Below are 16,555 nucleotides of genomic sequence, written 5' to 3'. Positions count from 1 at the left end.
TTTGTCCGCTGGAGAGGGGGGGAAACGGACAACACTATAAATTAAACGGGTGAGCCATATATCTGAGGATGGGGGGGGCGGAACCAAATTCTTCATTCCCCGCCCCCTTTCCCTATGACGAGACATATTTTTGAGGCCTGTCTGATGCTAACATAAGAATTTTAGCATGGAAGGGGCTGCAGATAGCTTATGGGAAAGTGGGAGCCTAAATGTAGCTTTCCACTGTGATTACTGACAATTTGCAGTCTGGATTCCTGATGAAGGTGGAGGTTTCTTGGCAGTGGAGTTCTGCAGAGCTGTTGCAGACCAGAAGCCATTGATCTAAGATCCATACCAAACGGAGCCAAGAGGGACTGCTGGAAATAATTATAAGCCGACAATGTGGCTTTCTTGGGGAGGGTGAAGCACTCCTAATCATCGAGAAAGGAATCATCACCAAGGATGTTTTAGGTCATTTCCATCCGAGTTATTGCAAGTGAAATACAAAAGGAAGGAATGATTGATTTTGCAAATGCGTTCTTGGGGGCAGGGTGGAGTGAAGCGCTGGCAGTTCAGACTGGAAGATGTTATTATCTATGCTCAGTCAGAAGAGCTAAATATTTTTGTTTCAAAGTGCGCAGGTGCCTTAGAAAAGGGACTCACGCTGCATGTCGTTTTCAGGTAGAGTCGAGACAAAATAAAAAACTGATGTTCAGGCTTTGGGTTTAAAATGTGGCCACATAAAAGCTAACACATAAAAGGGGACATGTTTATTTGAACCTTTTCATGAAATGCTAGCAGTTGCTTGAGTGGACAGTTATGTATTATCTCCCAAGTCCTGTGTGGCTGTGAATAATGGACTTTGGGATGCCAGCAGTATTCCCCCCCCCTCCCCTTGGAGTAATGCTGGCAGGTTCTGTAGTTGATTTATTTTGGTATGTGAGAGAAGAGCAGGGATGCCTCGTTCAATATGGCACATGCCACCTGCAATCTTTATAAATATATGTATCCTACATACTAATATTAAAGTAATTTTCCAAGTATGGGTCCTTATGAAGCCCAAAGAAGGAGGTATCAGCAAGCTATGGGGAACCTGAAGTCTTGTGCGCCTGCGCAGACACACACACACATACACTTTTAGAGAAAAGCTAATGTGGGTGAGGGATGCGGGTGGCACTGTGGGTTAAACCACAGAGCCTAGGACTTGCCAATCAGAAGGTCAGCGGTTCGAATCCCCACAACGGGGTGAGTTCCCGTTGCTCGGTCCCTGCTCCTGCCAACCTAGCACGTCAAAGTGCGGGAAGGTAAACGGCATTTCCGTGCGCTGCTCTGGTTCACCAGAAGTGGCTTAGTCATGCTGGCCACATGACCCAGAAGCTGTACGCCGGCTCCCTCGGCCAATAAAGAGAGACGAGCGCTGCAACCACAGAGTCAGCCATGACAGGACCTAATGGTCAGTGGTCCCTTTACCTTTACCTAATGGAGGTGGGGACAAATAAAACCCCATGCTGACTGAGCATGCTCAATGGGCATGGAATGCTGATTGATTGTTGTGGGAAAGACGATTGGGGTGGGGGGAAGGAACAGTGTGATCGGCTGGCTGGTAACCTAAACAGGAGCACTCCCCACACACAATCTCCTGCCTAATAATTGTCACTCTTAAGTGTTTTAAATTCCTTAATCTAACTACTGATCAGCTGAACACAGCAGCCCCGTTATAAGCCTCTTCCTTATAAATTATTGACTATTTTGGAAAAAAGAAAGTAATCTGATGGTTGATCTTTAAAATAAATCTCATAACGAGAAAGCAAAGCACCCCATACATTCACTAGCGTGACACTGCAAAAGCTTCAGCAATACCTGCTAAATAAGAAATCCTCTGTATGCCACCTGGAGAACACAAATCAAACACAAAATACAGTGCAGGCCAAAGCTGAATACTGCCAACAGGAAACGTGACTGGAACAATCAAATGGCAAATTCCTCTGCAATGGCAGGTGTGCTATGTTGCAAAATGCCATTGGAAATCCAATAGTGAATGTTCTTGAGGCTCTATGTTTTCTGTGTGCCATGTGGGATGCCAGACGTTATTAGTAATTGTTTCAGTGATCTGGGTTTCCCGAATCTGAGATGCTTTTTTTGCCCAAATGTAATTGGACATGCTGAGCACCCCCTCTTCCCCTGTGTATACACGTGCTCCCTGGACCACGCCAGTAGTGAGGCAAGTGGTTTGACGTAGTCACAGAACCAGCTTCCCAACATCGGTGTCGCTACTGTTTACCTGGATGGGGCTTCCCGTTGGTGCAAACCATCCTTATCAAAATCAGTAACAGCCATTCTGTTGTCGGTAGTGCAGCTCTGCCCTGCCACCGACACCACAAGTGGACCACACACAACCCACTTTGAATCGCTTCTTGTGGCTGCTGCCTCCACATTAGAAACTAATCACATGCAGCACCTTCTTGGCACCTCGTTTTGACCGGACCAGCCATGGTCTCCCTGTGACTCCCCTCCCCCCCCCCCCGGTAAACACAAGCATTTCTGGGTTATTTAGAGCTTGCCTTCAGAAAGTAGAAGCGTGTGCTGTCGATCCAGGATGATTCAAAATTATTCAACGTCATCATTAAATATGCATAAACCTAAGTGCTAGGAAGATGCAAATTACTGCTGAAGCATTTCCAGTTACACCTTAAATCAAAGCCCAAGTGGATTGGACTCATCAGAACGCCTATATTTTGACTTCCTAATTTGCTGACTGTTAAAAGAAATTGGCTTAAACTCTCCTCTGCTTTCCGTCTGTTAGGCTTCCCCACAAACAAACATTTCCAATCCCTTGATCACAGTGAGTTCATGTATTGAGTCTGTGTGCACTGAAGCCTCTCTATGCCTGTAGTGGCTCCGTCTGACTCAAAGGCCCCTACAGGCAAAAGGAGACTCCCAGTCCTGGTCCTTACTTTTGGCAAGAAGAGAGTGACTGACACCATAGTGCTTCAGGTTAAGAACTTTGCTTCAGGATAAGAACAGAAATCGTGCTCCGGTGGCGTGGCAGCAGCAGGAGGCCCCATTAGCTAAAGTGGTGCTTCAGGTTAAGAACAGTTTCAGGTTAAGAACAGACCTCCAGAACGAATTAAGTACTTAACTCGAGGTACCACTGTATTCCACTTGATCCTCACAAGAGGCCTGTGAGATAAGAATGTAAGAAGAACACAACAGCACTCTCTCCACCCGTGGTTCCCAGCATTCAGGGGCACACTGCCTCCCATAACAGAGGCAATACACAGGCCTAATGACTAGCAGCCATTGATAGCCACTTAATCACACTGGCTGTCTTGATAATATCTATTACCAGGCCAATGTCCCATTAACAATATTTCATGCAAGCTATCATTTTAGCCAGTGCTTTTTTTCTTTTAAAAAAATGTTTAGGGGTAATCTCATTCCATCTGAGACTCAGGAAACACTGTGACAGGAAATGAGGCTGCCATCATAGGTAGCAACGGAACTGATGAATCTCCCATTAGATTCACAAAATGTTTAGGGGTATTCATCCCCCCCAGAAAAAGCACTCGTTTTAGCCATTGGAATTTAGAACAAATGTTGAATTAAATGCTATGCATTGTAGAAAGCCCTCCCATCAGATGTCAGGGAAATAAAAAACTACAGTGGTACCTCGGGTTACGTACTTAATTTGTTCCGGAGGTCCATTCTTAGCTTGAAACTGTTCTTAACCTGAGGTACCACTTTAGCTAATGGGGCCTCCTGCTGCTGCTGGAGCACGATTTCTGTTCTCATCCTGAAGCAAAGTTCTTAACCCGAGGTACTATTCCTGGGTTAGCGGAGTCTGTAACCTGAAGCGTCTGTAACCAGAGGTACCACTGTATCTGGCTTTTAGAAGACACCTGAAGGCAGCCCTGTTTAGGGAAGTTTTTAATGTTTGATGTTTTATAGTGTTTTTGATATTCCAGCCCAGGGTGGCTGGCGAAACCCAGTAAGATGTGCAACATACAAATATCAGCATCAGCATCATCAGCATCATCACTGCTGCTTACCTGATGCATCTGTATCATGGGAATATGCTGAGGTACACCTAAGTACAAGCACATAAGATTATGCAGCAGGCATCCCCAAACTCGGCCCTCCAGCTGTTTTGGGACTACAATTCCCATCATCCCTGACCACTGGTCCTGTTAGCTAGGGATGATGGGAGTTGTAGTCCCAAAACATCTGGAGGGCCGAGTTTGGGGATGCCTGTTATGTGGCATGCTGCTGAATTTCATTTTTGTTCTGAGCAGCTATGCAGAAAGACTGTGTGAAGTTCATGTGCAAAAGGAAACCAGGGCTATATTCACACCATACATTTAAAGCAGTACCACATTAAACAGTCAAGGCTTCCCCCCCAAAGGATTCTGGGAGCTGTAGTTTGTTCAGGATACTGAGAGTTGTTAGGAGACCCCCTATTTCGCTCCCAGGGCTATAATTCCTAGAGTTCCCCTCTGAAGTGGGATTGTTAAACCACTCTGGAGGAGGCAACATTCAAAGCAAAGGTTAAAATATTCAAATTAAATTGCAAGCTCCCCCCGTCACTTTATTATGCCATTCAATAACTACCACAATATTATTAACATTAGTCAAAAAGTGAAGTACAGAGCTGTTGCATAGGCTTGTCTTATGTCTAAACCAAACACCAGTTACTCAGTGTGTAGAATCAGTGAGTTACCCAGATATTTAGATACTCCTGGGGAATCATTCCATGATCAAAATAAAAAAAGGAGTGTTGGAAGTACAACAGCAGGGCTCATTCTGTTTGTAACTTAAGTGTTAATTCTGGTGTCAGCTAACGAAGAACAGCTGGGATGGGTGGGTTAGCTGTGTTGCATAGCAAGAAGACATAGTGACATGATGTTTGCTGATTTAGCACAAGCTCCTGGTTGGCTGTGTAGTTCTGCAGGAGCTTTTGTTAGAAAATCCTTGGCTGTCAAGTTTCAGGTTTGGGGCAAGTACTCTTTGGTGAGAGAACCCCAGCAGAGATTTAAAATAGCAAAACATGCAGCAAATAAAAGCATGGCAATATAGGCTGTAAAATCTTAAATGTGCCCTTTCCAGTGAGTTCCAAACTATCCCACTTTAAAATCTCATTCCAAAGCTTCCCACATACTCCAGCATAGAAAAAAAACACATTCAGTAAATTATAAAAATGCTTTACTTACAAACTCTCCAAAGGTCTAAGTCATGTGATTTTCCATACAGCAGTCAGCAAAAGACACACAGGTAGTAAAACATTGCTTGGTTACAATATAGTAAAGGTTCCTAAACTATTGATATAGGAAAATGCTTGTTTTAGACTTCATTGTTATCTGAAACAAAAGAGGCTGAGTAAGGCCATGCAGCTGGTGGGAGCAGCTCAGAGCTCCTCATATGCCAACGGTCAGGATTGCCCATTTCCTCCCAAGGTGAGGGGAAGCGGCATAGGCTAAGCCTGGCAGGACAGCTAACTCTGTGACATTAACCCCTTCTTGCATTAATTAGGTGCAGGCATGCTGGTTATATGAGGCTGGTTTAGCCTACAGCTTTTCATCTGTGTTTTTGGCCAAAGTCCACTCTGCAAGGCCTGAAGAAAGAAAGCCTACACCTGTCTGTTCCTTTCTCTTCAGATTTTTACCATGTTTATTCAGCTTTCCTCAGCAAAGTGTTAGAAGGATTTACTTTCTCTCTGGACTCTGCCTTATTTAAGCGACTGTGCTAACAAGGAGTGCTTTCCTTCCCCATCACCACCACCAACACTTCCTAAAGAGAAGCCCTGACGTTGACCATCTGCAATCTCCTCTTGATGGGCTATTCCATTTGGCTCTGAAATTCAGAAGCAATTTTATGCAGGAGCGCAGAGAATCACCGATCAGCCGTGCCAACAAAGAGGAAGATGCTGGATTGATTTTTGCTTGCTCTAGTGTATCCCTTTTAAAGGTGGTGTGAAACTCAGCTGAGTGGGATCGATACATTTAAGAGCAACCTTTTCAAGCTGACTTATAGCCAGCCAGCAAAGGGGGTGGAGGTTGTTTACTTTAGTACCCTGCCGGATGGCCAAGAAGCCAAAGGAATTCTGATTATATTTTAATATAAAGAGTGGTGATCTATAAGATAGTGTAAAAAGAGATGAGCACAAGAAGAAGAAGAAGAAGAAGAGTTTGGATTTGATATCCCGCTTTATCACTACCCGAAGGAGTCTCAAAGCGGCTAACATTCTCCTTTCCCTTCCTCCCCCACAACAAACACTCTGTGAGGTGAGTGGGGCTGAGAGACTTCAGAGAAGTGTGACTAGCCCAAGGTCACCCAGCAGCTGCATGTGGAGGAGCGGAGACGCGAACCCGGTTCCCCAGATTACGAATCTACCGCTCTTAACCACTACACCACACTGGCTCCCATAAGCATTATGGCTTCAATCCTAACCACTGCAAGTGGTGATGCATTTGTGGGATTGGGCTGGCCAGTGTCCCCCCCCCTCCCCACACACTGTGGCCCCCTTCCCAAAAGTTGTTGTGGGGGACTGTCAGACTCTCCACTTCAATATAATAATAATTTTATTATTTGTACCCCGTCCATCTGACTGGGTTGCCCCAAGCACTGTGTGCGGCTTCCAGCATATACAAAAACATAATGAAACATTCAACATTAAAAACTTCCCTGTACAGGGCTGCCTTCAGATTTCTTCTGAAGGTTACATAGTTACTTATTTCCTCGACATCCATGGGGCAGACACTGCTACCAAGAAGACCCTCTGCATGCTTCCCTGTAACCAACTACACATCAGTTATGGTAATTGATTAACTTTGCTCCAACAAAGAAAAAAGTTGTTTGAGTGGAATAAGTAGAGCTGTACTAGCATGCAGATTTTATAGCTATCATCTGTCTATAGAATGAGGAATACAATCCAAAGTTTTTTGGAGGCAGATATTACTGGTCAGCAACTTGTTTCCTAGATCAGAATGTAAATATGGGCTCCCCTCTCTTATTTGATCAATACAGAGGTGTATGATTATGCTTGAACGGATGACAAAAACCAAAAGGCTGTTTGATGTTTGGAGAGAATGAGAAGCATTGTTTCAGACTTTCCTGAATGGTGTTGCAAAGATTAATGTTAGTGTTTTAGCATGGTGTTGATGTGTTCCTAGAGGGTATAGAAAGTATTGTGAAATGTCTCGGCAGCACGTCTTATTTCCAAGGTTTTGCAATTCAGTACCTGTGATAAATCAGAATCACAAATGATGTATGCCTAGGGAGGTACCAAAGCATTTTTGAAAGTAGCCCTTAACTGCCTTTACTGCTGAGGTTGCATCGATAATCCTGAACCATAAATCTGTGTAACGTGATCGCAGGAGAAGCAATTTCCTTACAGCACTGTGCGTTGGCATCGGTCAACTTGAACACTTAAGAGAGTTCATGGTGCTACCACCACTGCATTTTCTGGAATAGGTTCCCAAGGTTATGTGCGAGTCCAGCAGCAGAAACATCAAAAACTCTCTATCATGAATTATGATTTAAAGTCCTCAGAATGCACAGAGTGCCACATGCAATTTTGATGAAACAGTGTGATACTGGCTGATGCAGTGATGATACTAAAAGGTAGTGTTTGTGGGAGGATCTTGCATTTGTCTTGGGTTTGTTGAAGAGAAGACCCTTATTATACATAAACCTCAAATCATTGCTGGCCAAGGAAAATGCATTTTCTGCAAATTCTACCTTGTGTCCTTGTCAACACATGTATAACAATATACTCATACACTCGATGCCTTGTTTTCAGATCTTTAAGCAATAGTCACATTGTGCCATAGGAAAACTAGGTCTACCATAAGGGACAAGCCAGAGCTTAGAATGATCAAATATGTGGTTTATTACAGAAATGGGCCATTTTCATTATGGAAAATATTGATTTTCATTACGGAAATAGTCTGTTGTGACTGGCAATTATTTGGTTAAAGTTGTAGAGGGAGTTAGGGAGTGAGAGAGAGGGTGGCCCAGAACAGTAAGTAATCTGTACAGAAGGGCTGAGGAGGGAGGAACCAGGTGCCAAATTAGGAGAGGGAAAGATAATAGAAGCTAGATTGACATGTGGAGAGCCAAACTGAGTTAAAGAGAGGGGCTGGGATCAAAATAACGAGAGAGAGGGGGGGGGAAATGAAATGAAATGAAACCAGAGCACAAATACCAACTTTTCTGGGCCAACGGACACATTTCTGAGAAAGTGCAATTGTCATCAATCATTAAATGGCTCCTGTGAGGATGTGGCATAACACCAAAGGATTGTTGCACCTAAAAGAGCAGAAAAAGCGAGAGGGAAATGTTGACAGCTATGGGTGGATCCAATGAAATATGGGCATATTCACTGTAGGAGAGGTGGAGTCAGTGCAGACAGGAACTGGGCAGGAGAAGCAAAAAAATAATAATGCATGTGCCCAGATAACTTGATTGCATTCAGAAATGGGCAGTGAAGGTGGCATCTACCTATTCTGGAGGTCTATTTCTTGGAGAGAAAGTGACAGTCACTCCTATAATCCATGTTAATGGAGGGCAGCCAGTCTAAGCCTTCCACCTCCAATGCAGGAAGAGTAATACTGGCCTACTTTCTAGGGTTTCTTTAAGAATTCTCCAAGATAACTGATAGCTAATAGCTATCTGCAGAGTGGCTGCCATGAAACAGGCCTGCATTTCATTGTCCTCTCTTTGGTGATTCATTTCCTCTTTGGAGGCAATGCATAAGGAGAAATGCCCAGCTGTACAGCAGAAGGAGTTGAGTGAAGCAGGGATGCTGACCTGACAGCTAAATAAAAGCAGCAGCAGCAAATGCTGAGGGTGCAAAGTTGAGATCACATGTGGCATCTTGAAGAGGAAAAGAATCCAAATAAACCATCCCTAGATGTTGTCTTTATTATACAGATTTGCCTTATATTTAACAGAAAAGGTATTTACACATACTCTCTCTCTCTCTTTCTCTCTCTCTCTCTCTCTCTCTCTCTCTCTCTCTCTCTCTCTCTCTCTCACACACACACACACACAGAGAGAGAGAGAGAGAGAGAGAGAGAGAGAGAGAGAGAGAGAGAGATGATGATGATGATGATGATGATGATGGTGATGATGATGATGAATTAGATTTATATTCTGCACCTTCCTCCAAAGAAGGCCAGGGTGACAAAATATACATATATAGATGTATAAACACATATATAGACACACGTGTAACTATTTGTAAGAGGACACCTCTAGGTTGGGAATGTGCCAGTCACATAAGTGCTATTTTACTTTTCCCATCAATGTTGTAGGTACTGTTCAAGCATTTTATTTTTTTATTGATATTCTACCTTTGTGATAGCTCGCGGCCACACAAATAAATTTCACTCCTGCCATTACTAACTAATATTATTTCTGTTTTTACCGGGGAAACCCAAATAATAGAATACAGGACAGCATTCTTTATATTGCTTACCCATATAAATATGTTTACAGTGGTACCTCGGGTTAAGTACTTATTTCGTTCCGGAGGTCCGTTCTTAACCTGAAACTGTTCTTAACCTGAAACACCACATTAGCTAATGGGGCCTCCTGCTGCCACTGTACCGCCGGAGCACAATTTCTGTTCTCATCCTGAAGAGGCTCTGGGAGGCTCTAGAATGATCTTTGGGGGCCATTCGAGATCTCATGAGAGCCTTCCACGCCCAGTAAGCAAGTCTGAGTGCTTGAAAGCTATTTCTGCACCAGGAAAACCCTGTACAAAAGAGCTTTTAAGCTCTCCGCCTTCCATGCATTTAATTTGTGCAATTTTAACCAGCCAGTCTCACACCCACCAACATTCTTACGACTGGATCCGGGACATCAAAATGCTGGGGGGGGGGCTGTCTCCACAAACACGGTGGGCTTTGAGGCGTAGGGAGCAGTGAGAGGGGTGCTCTAGGAGGCTGAGGCAGGCAAGCGCCCACAGCCCAGCTCCCTAGCTGGCCAGCTGGGGCTCGCTAACTCTGGGAGGAGGTGTGTGATTCTTCAGCTGCAGTGGACTTGGAACAGGTGAGGGTCACCTGCCTCGTCAAGCCCAGATGCTGCAATCAGCATGCAAACTATAAAACAGCAGCAGAGCTGAGGTGTTGCATCTGCTCAACTGCCCATGTTGATGGACCTTGGCTTGGATGCTTCTGGGCCTCTACAGGACTGTCCTTCAGGTTTGACAGGATCCTGACTGCTGGACTTCAGACCTGACTACTTGGCTGGACCCTGGGCTGCATTTCCTGACCTTTAGACTTTGCTTGTGTGGATTGACCCTTGGACTTTGGACTTTGCATATTGGCCCCAGGTAAACTAGGGGTTCAGGACACCCAGAGTGTGTTCGGTGCTTTGTGGGAAATTAAAGCAGCAGCTCCCAGCCCTCCTGCTGTCCCCACTGCCAGGTAAGACCAAAGGAGCCCATTAAAATAAGAAGGGGTCCACCAATGAGAACTCCCCCCCCCCACAAGCCTTCCCAAATCTGGAGCTAGCCCTGACTGAAGAAATGGGGCCCAAATAGTATCGTGGCACTGGGAGGGGAGTATTCATTATGCCAGGGCAGCAACTCTTAGAGCTGGGATGTAGGCCTGAAATGGCCATGGGAAAGAAGTGCATTTAACGGATCAGAATTCCCCTAAGTCCAAGTAAGGCAATGATGTGATCAATCCTTTCCTGCTAACTCAGCATCTTCATGCTGTCAAGCCATCTGCTGCCAAGTCATGGCATTTCTATCGGACTTGGGGAGAAAAGATTTCAGCTGCAATTCTGTATATGCCAGGCATGAGGATCCTGTGGCCTTTGGGGGCAAGAGAATCTTCAGCTGCACTGCTCCCATGAGATAACTGACCAATGTGACTACTTGGTGAAGAGTACAGTGCTCTTTTCTGGAGGGGGGTACTCAAGGTACTCCTTTTGTTGTTAAAGTGTGGCACTTACTGTAACCATGGTGAGTAAAGAAAAAGGTACCCCTGACCATTAGGTCCAGTCGCGGACGACTCTGGGTTTGCGGCGCTCATCTCGCTCTATAGGCTGAGGGAGCTGGCGTTTGTCCGGAGACAGCTTCCGGGTCATGTGGCCAGCATGACTAAGCCACTTCTGGCAAACCAGAGCAGCACACGGAAATGCCGTTTACCTTCCCGCCAGAGCAGTACCTATTTATCTATTTGCACTTTGACGTGCTTTCGAACTGCTAGGTTGGCAGGAGCAGGGACAGAGCAATGGGAGCTCACCCCGTCGCGGGGATTTGAACCGCCAACCTTCTGATTGGCAAGCCCTAGGCTTTGTGGTTTAGACCATAGCGCTACCCACGTCCCTAACCATAAAAGAAAAAACACTGGTTAGAAAGTCTGCAAGTAAATAAATGAAATGCTAACAAAGCCTCACACATGGTATTGCTTTGTGAAAAGCAAGGCACAGCAGAATGGTTTGGGACAGCATCAAGGGACTCTTGGGGAAGCGAGGAACAGAGCACAAACCATGGATTGGTTGTATGCTCATTTCGAAAGCATGATTAACACAAACCATGGTTTGTAGCATATCTGAATTGAACCAAGGCGTGCATAGCAAGATGGGGAAGCTGTGGTCCTCCGTACAGTATGTTGGTGGACTCCAACTCCATCAACCCCAATGAGCAGGGATGCTGCAAGTTGTAGTCCAGCAATAGCTGGAGGCCCATCCTTCCACTACAACATTACTTCATTTCCTCCTAGAACTTCACATGATCAACCTGCCACTGTAAGGAAGTTGACAGCCAATCTCAGCTTAGTTTGCCAATTCAGATGTCATGCCAGATCACAGTAAAACCTTGGCAAACCATGGTTTGGCATGATGTCCAAACTGGACTGTAGCTGGAAGTATTTGAATAAGCAAGCATGAGGTCAGAATGCCAGACTTTTCTCAAAACAATGAAGGCATTTGCCTACGCATTTTCCAGTAAACACCAAACAATTTCAGTAATTGATCTTCTGTCTAACTGATCACAAAGGAATGTGGTTGCTTTAGTTAAGATTCCTGTATTGCAGAGGGTTGGACTAGATGCCCACCCCCAGCTCTGATTCTATGAGGTGTGTTTGGTTCTCTGAACTACCTGGCTGATATATGTATATATGGTATTATTATTATTCAACAGCACCAATTGTAACATGCAGTGCAGCCATATACATTCAGACTAAAACCAAGAGCAGACTAAAAGTATATTGATATTCACCAGGGTATTACATTTCCTAACTGATGGTGATATTCTGTAGCCATAAACAAGGGCAGAGTTGGGCAGCTTCTGGAAGGTGGGAGACGTGTGAGCCACTTAACACTTGTTCTGTTTCTGCTGTTTTGCTAGGCCACAGTCTTCTTTAACTCATTTACTCAAAACGGGGGCAGGCTGAAGCCTATGAGGGAGCTCCACTGTTAAGTGGTTTGAGGACTGCAGCCAAAGCATCTCTCTCACCACAAATTACATACCATCCTTTGCAGTATAAGCAAGTGTGATTCAGAAGAGACAATTGCATTGTGCGACACACACATCCCTCATTCCACCCCACCCCCACCCCCCGGTTGTCAGGAAACACTTTGTTTTCCAGAGCAGGAGATGGGAACTCTGCCAATAATAGATCAGCACTATTTTTGCCCACTGGTCCAAGCTAGATTTTTTTTAAAAAATCCACGCTTCTTTTGAAATGAGGAGGGGTGGGGAAACGCCTCAAGAAAAATTGTGAAATTTGGTTACTACATCTTAAGAGGTGTCCAAATGCAGAGAGATGAGACAAAAGAAAGACACAGAACTTTCCAATGAAAAATGTGTTGGTGGGGAGCAGGAGATAAAACCTTGAAGGTGCCTGAAACAATATTGATTTGACTCCCAACATGTCTGGAAGAAGTACTCTTCTTCAGGGACATCTTAAAAACGCCAGTGCTCTTCAGTGTGCTCTATAGCCAGATAAGGACACTGAAGAACATCTGTATGCTGGACTACCCCCTGAAAAGGAAATATACTTCAAAACATATTGAACCAAACAAACCTCATTCCGTGTACGTTTGAAATTTTCTCTCTCCCCCCCCCCTTCCTCTTTGGAGAAAAAGGTGGTGTAAATTAATTAATTAATTAATTTTAAAAACTCTGGATAGGTGCAGAAACCCTGCTAGGACCAAATAAATCACAAAAGAAACAGCTGTGTTTATTCTCCTCACTGGTCACGTTGATCTGCTGTTGCTGCTGCTGTTGGAGGCCTCACTTGCATTCTACATGGCACTGGGTGTGAGAAGCATCCTTTCCTCTGCACAGTTTCAGTGGTTGCCTGTGTGGAGACAAGAAAAAGATGGAGGTGGGAAGGAAGAATGGGAAGCAGCTGCCATGGATAATTCTGATGACTAGGTGCTCATTTGTTGCTGAGTCAGGGCTTGAGAAAGGGCTGTCACATCACAGCTTGGCTCCCTACTTACCCACTGGCAGTTCTCCTGAGGTCTACATTTGGAGATCCACCTGTTGGGGGAGATTGTGTAGTCATGGCAGTAACCTTCATCTCTCCACTGGGAAAAACTGCACTGAATGCTGACTGCAGTTCGTCCAATTCCATGCTGTGTGCCCTTGCTCTTACCTGAAATATTAAAAAAGAATAATAACCGTGAGCATTGTGCCAGTAGTAGCTAATAGTCATCACCAAATGATGCAAAGACCTGTGCATGGATGGCAGGAGTGGACTTACTTGCATTAGGAGATTTGTGGCTTTGTGGCACAGGACATACTTTTTGCCTATCCTCTGTGTGAAGGCTGCTAAGCCAGTTGCTTCTAATTGCATGGGGCTGGAGGGAGAAGACACTCTGTGATCATGAGAGTGGATGTTCTACACAACCATATCTCTCCTTGGAGAGCAGGTGGAAGAGATGGCTGATGCTCACACTTTGCCCTTTGAAGTATGAGTCCTAACCCTAACTGGGTGACTTCTTTGCTTACCTGTGTGGCACAGCTTGTTCTTGTAGCCCAGTTGTGGGATCAAAGCTGGGCTTCTTGTTGAGGGTTTGTGTCTCCAGTCCTGCAGCAAAGTACCTGTAAAGGTTCTCAGACCAGGTGAAAGTTAATTATCCATCCTTCCTCTTTCATAGCTAACATTGACTGTTTGCTTGTGCAAAGCCCTTCCTTACACCAAAGTTCTCGCCGGTTTGCACTAAGCTCTCACGACACAAGGGCAGTGTGCTGTGTCCCCATGCAGCACATATTTATATGTACAATGCTCTCTTCCTGATCATTCACTTTTGACACCTCCTTTGAAGGCATGAGTATATGCTCCATGAGGAGCCAGACCAAACTCTAAACCAGTGTTTCCCAAACTTGGGCCTCCAGCTGTTTTTGGACTACAACTCCCATCATCCCTGACCAGTGGTCCTGCTATCTAGGGATGATGGGAGTTGTAGTTTGGGAAACACTGCTCTAAGCAAGCATAGGATTCTGACCAAGCACAACTCTACCCATTTTTGACCCCTTGCACTGGCAGAGTACTACTAGCACATCACTAATGCCAATTACAAACTAGCACATCACTAAATCCTCCATAGGGGCACAGAATTTTGTTCTGCTTTCACAGCAGAATTTAGTAGTGGCTTCATCCTCACTCAGCGAAGAATTGGACTGCTCTGCAAAGGTTATGAATCTGGCAGGAATGCATCACTCTCAAGCTCCAACCTCATGTTTTTATAACTGTTGCTGTGCAAAGTAAACAGGTGTGCATGCATGCAGGTGTGTGTTGCCTTCATTATTAGACAGATGCCAGCAGGCCTGTGCAGAGCTTGTCTAAGACCCTGGGATAGCCCATTAATTCCCCAATCGGCTGAGAGGCTCCTGGCAGGATTCCCTGGCCAACTTAGCCCCCCAAGGCCTGGGGCAAGTGTACCTGGCTATCCCACCCCTTGGACGTGCCTGGATGCCAGGGTGGTTAAACAGCAGCACCAAAGAGGCAACTTTCCTAAGTCCTTAGCGATGCTGCAGTTTCTCTTACCAGAAGCCAAGATGTATCTACTTGCCAATAGTTTGTGACCTACAGGGCATTTGATCATGCTTAGGCAGAGAAGTTTTTAATCCACTGGCATGTTAATGAAGTAAAAACATAAGTTTTATTGTGGGGAAATTGCAACCAAATGACATTAGTTCTTCCAAAGAGGAGGATTGAACATACAAGCATATACTGTTGGGAACTGGCTTTCTGACTGGGCTGTGGCCAATCCTGAGGAATGAAAGTAGGGATGCTTCTTGTCCACAGCAGACACCCAAATACATCCCTATCAGGACCTTCATACATGTTGCCCAGGCTTGCACCCTGGGGAGGTCATTTCATTGCTGCTAACACATCGGTTTTGACTTCCCCTCCAGATGCACACTCCATTGTCTCCTGAGACAGATAGATGCCAACAAGAAGACACCAGAGAGCTTTGAAAGGAGATCTCCAAACTAGGTGAATGTGCAACAGCACGACAGATGAGATGCAATAAAAGTGTATTGGAATAACAGCAAGCTAATTACAATGCTCCTAATACTTGCCACATTGTTTATTTGCTTGTTTATATAGTGCCATCAGTGTGCATGGCACTTTACAGAGTGACAAACAAAAAGACAAGCTCCTGCCCTCAATGAGCTTACATCTCAGGTATGACACAAAAGGGGGGCGGGGTTGAGAGATTCTGTCAAGGGCTTCATGGGATAAGTCAGTTTTCAGGAGGAGGTTGAAGGAAACAGAGGCAGCATGATAGGTATGGGTTATGCCTTATGGGCAAATGATACCTACATTGATTGCAGCTACCTAGGAAGCAGATTTGGGGGCCATGATGTCAGGTCAAAAGCTAAATGAGAATGCCAAGCCCTGAGTGTTAGAAATATTAGGGAAAGGACTGGAAATATAACAGCAACTTGCATTTATTAAGATTACGCAGACATATGGTGCACCCATCATTAGAACACCACATGCAATCTTCATCACTCACTCATATATATATATATATATATATATATATATATATATATATATACATCCTTTAGACTGTGGAACATACATAAAATAGTAAGTACAATTTATTGGAGCATTGTAAGAAAGGCTGAGGAGGAGGAGGATTTTTTAGGTTAGGTAAAAATGACTAAGCTGGGGACAAAACAGATTTATAAATTGATTTTTGGTATGGAGAGAGTGTGCACACATGCAGATTATTCTGTCCCCTTTTTTTCTTCAAAGCACTACAACTCGGGATCAAACAACCAAACTGATAAGTTTTGGGCACACCCCAAAAGTGTTTCCTCACACAGTGGTTAGAATAGAATACAAGGCTTTTAAAGGGGTAAGGAAGAAGGATCCATTCATGATGACCAGCTATACTCACTAGAAATGGAGCCTGCATATTCAGAGGCAGTATACCAACAATTACCAAATGCTGACAGCAGTGGAAGGTCTTGAGCTTCCTGGGGGTGTCTCTTTAGCTACTGCTGAAAGCAGAGTGTTGGACTAGAGAGACCTTTGGTCTGTTCCAGGAAGGTCATTATTACAGGATTACATTATTTATCACCTGGCTCACCTTTACA

At 44.7% G+C, this 16,555-nt stretch overlaps 1 long non-coding RNA gene across 1 annotated transcript; it reads right to left on the bottom strand.

Annotated features, from left to right (window-relative positions):
- Window positions 1–13,128: 13,128 nt before the first annotated feature.
- LOC308582313 lies at window positions 13,129–15,928 on the bottom strand. Its single transcript, XR_014005620.1, has 3 exons — window positions 13,949–15,928; window positions 13,438–13,592; window positions 13,129–13,292 (listed from the first exon to the last, which is right to left on the bottom strand). It is a non-coding gene; the product is annotated as an uncharacterized lncRNA (long non-coding RNA).
- Between the last annotated feature and the right edge of the window lie 627 nt (window positions 15,929–16,555).

Source organism: Podarcis bocagei (genome assembly GCF_964188305.1).
Source record: "Podarcis bocagei genome assembly, chromosome: 1".
Taxonomy (NCBI): Eukaryota; Metazoa; Chordata; class Lepidosauria; order Squamata; family Lacertidae; genus Podarcis; species Podarcis bocagei.
This window is presented reverse-complemented; position numbering and strand designations above follow the sequence as displayed.